We start from the raw sequence: 6,000 nt of genomic DNA, 5'->3' as shown, positions 1-6,000 counted from the left end.
AAGGCAGAAAAACTCTCTGGAGACAAGGATCCAGAACATGGACTGAAGAGGTTAGACAGAAAGAACATTTGACTATCCAGGCTAAGAGGGGTGGAGTTATTTAACTGTTCGGTAAAGGTCTTGCCAGTCATGGGTAGAATTCAAGGAAGAGGGAAATTTCAGATCCTAGACCTTCACAAGTTACATACAAGAGCAAACAGGAAAGTATTAACAGCATTACCATAGAAATAGTAAAAAGAATCTGTAGATCACAGAGCTCTTCACACCAACAGTGGCTCTAGGTCCCTGAAGACTAGAGGAAAACAGACCTCCAAATTTCTTAATTTGGTTTGAGGAAATTAAAAAAGGACTGTACTTTCCTTTGGCAGGCTATTCCCAAGAGCAAGCAATAAAAATCTTAATGAGTGAATGTTTGTACTCATAATTTTAGATCATACAAAGAGAATTGTATACAGTGCTCTGCTAAGTCATAACAAACAAGAACTGAAAGGAAATGGCATTCAATATCCTGCAGTACACATACAGGTGTTTGACTGGTGTTAGGCAGTCAAAAGGCATTGAGAACTACAAGAAAGGCCCTGTACTTATTCTCCTAGTTTCTAGGGCTTCAAGAGTGACATTCCCCTCTAAAATAGGATACATAATAAAAAAAACCAAACAAACCAAACAAGAACATCAATTTCATCATCAAATACCTGAAAATGATCTTATGGCAGCCATTCTTAATTGTTCATCCTAATAAAGAACAGAAATGCTAGGAGAAGCACTAAATGGGGGCTGACAGCTGTATTCTGACAATCTGAAATGCACAGCATACCATACCTCCTCAGTCTGAGGTACAACCAAGTCAGACCTCAGTACAGATTTGTGCCAACCATAGGCAGCAGCAGTTTATACATAAGAACCAGTCTGATTCCGGTTCAGGAGAAAGATGCATGTATGTCTTGGCACCTTCTCTAGCACATTCCTGCTGTTGAAATTTGCTAATCTATCTGCATTTTCTTCACCATCTTGCTCATTTAGTGCCTTCAACCAAATAATTGTGAATTTCTCCCATGTAGTAATGAGAGCTGGCTTGTACTGACCATTTTGGATAAAATCAGCATGTCAGAGAGCCCCTTTTTTACTGGAGCTTCTACCAGTGCCGTAACCCCTTAAAGTACGCTGCTGATAAAAATATATTTCTGAGTACCCATAAAGCACAAGAGAAGAAAGGTAATAAAACATTCAATCCAGAGGCATGATAGGATACTCCCTTTTCCTACCTCACAGGGATGAAAGGGGTCTGTGGACAAATACATATATGGTCTCTGTAATCACCAGCAAAGTGGCTTCAGCCAACAGATTCTAGACTACATGGATATCTCTAATATATATGCACCACAAAACATTCCTGATAGAATCATAGAATTGTCTGGGTTTGAAGGCACCTCAAGATCACCTAATTCCAACCCCCCTGCCATGGGCAGGGACACCTCACACTAGATCAGGTTGCCCAGAGCCACATCCAGTCTGGCCTGATATTTTGTTCTAGGAAAGACTATGAAACCTGTGAAGTGCTGTAGCTTTTCCTTACATAAACTAAAACAGTAATAGCTGTAGGTCTTCAACAAGTGCCCCCAAATATTTAATTTGTCTTTTCATTCACAATCGTAACAAATAAAAAGTCTTAAAATATTATCATCCTTGTAGTTTTTTTTTCCCTGTGGAACATATAATCTTAATCCATCTTGCAGAGGAAAGAGACACTCCTCCCAAGCATAGCCCTGTATTCCTTAAACAAGCAAAATTGCCAAGTCCTTGCAACACCAAAGCTAGTCCTTGCAAAGGACTCCCTCCATATCTGTGAGGGGAAAAGCAATGACTCATTAGGAAAAACACAGGCTACAGCAAATCAGCCCTTTCACATTAAATGCTGTCAGACACAGCATTTCAATTAGTTGATATTGATACTATAATTTTGCATGTTGGTGATTGCACATAGCAATACATACCAGCAAATTACTGCAATCACCAACTGTTGAATGAGGGCTTCTGATCCATTAGCTACATTTCAATCTAAAAATTGTATTTTCCTATACCAGTTAAGTATCATAAATGCACATTAGCTTAAATGACAAGGGAGATAAGCTTACATAACACAAGAAAAATTAAGGAAAGGGAAAAGGCGCAGTAGTGAGTATGAATTTAATGAGTATATATTTATTGGCAGTCTCTTCATTATGCTCTTTCCTTTTTTTTGCAGGCTGCCTGTAAAACTCACAGTGGTTGTTACTGCTAAGGAGAATTTGACACTACAACAATTCCTCAGACCCCTGAGATCTTCAAATACCAATGAGCATTTCAGACTGCTCCCCTTTACCAGTTTCCTTGTTCTCAAACCATGTTATAGGCACTGGACATTATCTTTCATGAACAGATGGGCAGGGCTTTTACATCTGAGATGATATTCAAAACTTGACACTCCTTTTGCTAATATTGCCTTACATCATGATAATGTAAAGTAGCATTATTAAGCATCATGTAATTGCCAAACTGCCTGGGTTTTCTCTGGCTAAGAGTGCAGCTGTGATGTGAGGAACAGCAAAAGAGAATCCAGAGCCAGACAATAGCAGACAGAATCAATCTTAAACAAAGCTAAGGTGTACATCAGCTGTATGCTTATTGATTATGTTGTTGTTACTGTGCTCAAATATCCCAACAGTACCACATCAATATAATTTATTTACCAAAAATAAACTCTGCTTAGCATTAGAATGTACTTTTTAATATATCAGCACATAGAAAGTGAAAGGCTGTTTTCCTCTTTGGATTTAAAAATACATGTAATTGCTAAGCTTATGGCTGACTATTATCTAGCATAGACAGCTGAGAATGTGAGAAGGTTCACTAAAACTCATTTAATCAAAAATTCTTATTCTCTTCAAAGAAAGGTTAGTCCATATCAAAAAGCAGTCTATTAAAAGATTCACAATAAGATACATTGCATATTCTCCAAATGTCTGTCACAGATGGCTTTCTGTCTGTGACTAGGACTTGGAAAAATACTGATTTCTGTTCCACAGAACACAGGAAAAAATACAGAGGGAAATTAGTGCCAGCCACTAAAAAGGAACAGGCTCTCCTAAGTAAATTGGAAAGCTGTAGGAAGAGCTCCTATTACATAGGGTTGAAATTCTCCTAACATCCAGAGAAGAGGGCTGAATGATGTGCAACATGTCAGCATGTCCTTATTTAGGGACTGCTGGGTTGGAAGGGCTGCCAAACAAGAGGAAAGTAATTGGACGATGAGAAAAGTAGGTGAAAATGTTTACTGCTATGGCCCAGAAGTCACACATCCAGAAAGCCCATAAACAAGCCCTAATCACAGTGTAACAGTGCACACCTCATGGCTGCATGACCTGTACCATCAGCACAGAGAAATAACAGCATCCTGGGCTGCCAGATGAAAACATTTACTAAACTTTCCCAGAACCACTTACTGCTCTTACAAATGCCAGTTTTCTTTGTTGCATGCAGAGGTACCAAGTGGTAAAGCATGAAGGTATATTTCCATGAACATTTCTTAGAGAGGCTATGCAGAGGGCACTCTTCCTAACAGCTGACATTCCCACTGCTCCCTAAATATCTAGAGAAGCTCAACATTTTTAAAGATTTAATTCCACATGGTGTCCTGAAAAAGTCCCATCATCCTGGAGGACTCAGCAGACTGCAAAAGAAAGTTTACTAAGTGATAGTCTCCAGACATATAACAGCTAATATGACCTTTTGAGTGGGCCCCTTTTCAGTACCCTGAATAAAATCTCATCATGTGCAGCATTCAGTGCCCTGAACAACATCTCATCATGTGCAAACCTAGTGAAGACACAGCCATGTGACAATAAAATTTGACAACACCTTTTCACTGAAATGAAGTGTGCAGATTCTTGCTGTGATGCTCCACCCTGACTTCACTGACTGAACCTGATTTAAAATTCTTGTTATTGAAGTGCTGGCCTCTGTGTGATTTTTATGAAGAACCAGGTAAAGTCTGTAATATAGCATTCTGCCTTCACACATTCAGGGCCTCCTGTTTGTAACAAGCAGTGTCAGCACTGCTCAGTCTAAGCCTGCTCTGTGTCTTAAAAACGTAGGCAGCACTTATTCTCTGAAAATAAGCAATTTGCTCACACCTGTAGACATTTCTAGCCAAAAGGATCAGTTCTGGCCTTACCTGTCAAATTTTCTTAAATTTTTTTTTTTTTTTACTCTTTCAAAAAGTAGAGATGTGGTGTGTTGGAATAAATGAATAAAATTGGCTGATCATTTTTTATAAAAAGTACATCTTTTTTGCATCAAAAAATAAGAATTTGTGAAAATGCTACTGAAGTTGAGTCCTACAAGGATTATAGAACTGGAACCAACTGTTTAGTCTGGAGAAGACTGAGAAGGGATTTAATAAATGCTTATAAATATCTGAGGGCTGGGTGTCAAGAGAGAGGGGACATGCTTTGCTCACTTGCACCCTGTGATGGGACAAGGGGCAATGGATGTAAACTACAGCACAGGAGGTTCCACCTCAACATGAGGAGGAACTTCTTCACTGTGAGGGTCCCAGAGCACTGGAACAGGCTCCCCAGAGAGGCTGTGGAGTCTCCTTGTCTGGAGACTTTCAAGACCCATCTGGATATGTTCTTGTGCAACCTGTGCCAGATTCTATGGTCCTGCTCTAGTAGGGGGTTTGGATATCTCCAGAGGTCCCTTCCAACCCCTAACATCCTGTGATCCTGTGATCCTGTGATTTGGTGGGGGGGGAAGTCTAGTTTTGTTGCATTCAGTTAACTGAAATTTATAACCCACCCATCTATAAAATAGGCCACTCAGTTTGGAAACCGGCATACCTTCAAGTTTTGACATTTCAGTATATAGAAGTTTTCTTAAATCATTCTTTATTATTTGTTGTTATTATCAGAACTGAGTAACCACATAATCCACCAACTCAGTCTGTAAGGACGAAATAAGTGATTGCCATTCGACATTCCATCTACACTCCCTGTACCAGATGCCTTCTCAGTCTTCTCTTCAGCATCCAAACCCAGCTGCAATGCCTATCCTGAATGTCACTTTGGTTTGGTTTGGTTTTCAAATACATTTCCATAATATGGTATATAAGCTACAGATTTCAAGTTACCTGGGGGCCTGTGTTTCTGTGGCTGTTAAGAACTAGATGTGTGTGCTGAACTTAGGTGGTTCAGAGGGCTCCTGTGGAGCTGTGGCATCAGTGAGCCAGGTCACTTCCACCATTGTGATGCATCAGGATTTACATCAGTGAGGTCACTTAAAGACAAAATCGGTGGCAGCACAAGGGAACTTGTACAGTCATTTATAAATGAAGATGTAAATGTCAAGTGAACTAATATTATATCATCGGCTTAGCTGCTGATTTCCCTGATTGTTTTTCTGGAGGTCAGTGATAAGGAAATAATTTTATGGAATGTGACCTCCGGTGGAAGGAGTATTTATATCAATTATGAACTAGACTCATGATGCACACATCAAACAAATAAAGACAGTCCTAGGAAAGAAAATAAGCTTCCAGATTAGGCACAATATATGCACACATTTTTGAATCCTGCCAAGGAACACACAGAACATTACATGAATTTATATATAAAATTAAATGCTTCAAACCTCTTTGATGCAGTTACTCAATCCTAAAGAGAATGATTTTGAGCTATTCACTGATGATGAACAACATGCATTTCATCAATCCATAGGTGAAGCAAGTATCTTCATATGCCTAAGCTGCCCTGCATCTCCCTTGTCGGCTCCTTGGAACTGTACCATTTTCAGTAAATTAAGCTCCTATTTTCCAGATTCCTCTTTGCTCTAAAGTAAGTGATTATTTTGCAATGTTTTAGCCAGGAAAGATATAGCCTTTTTATATGCAAGCAGATAAGGCTATGACAAAAATATTTTGCTGTGTTCACATTGGTACTTCCTGTGACTTTAAGCAACCCT

This window comes from Dryobates pubescens, chromosome 11, assembly GCF_014839835.1.
Source record: "Dryobates pubescens isolate bDryPub1 chromosome 11, bDryPub1.pri, whole genome shotgun sequence".
Taxonomy (NCBI): domain Eukaryota; kingdom Metazoa; phylum Chordata; class Aves; order Piciformes; family Picidae; genus Dryobates; species Dryobates pubescens.
The sequence above is the reverse complement of the archived record's forward strand: the minus strand, read 5'-3'. Positions refer to the sequence as shown.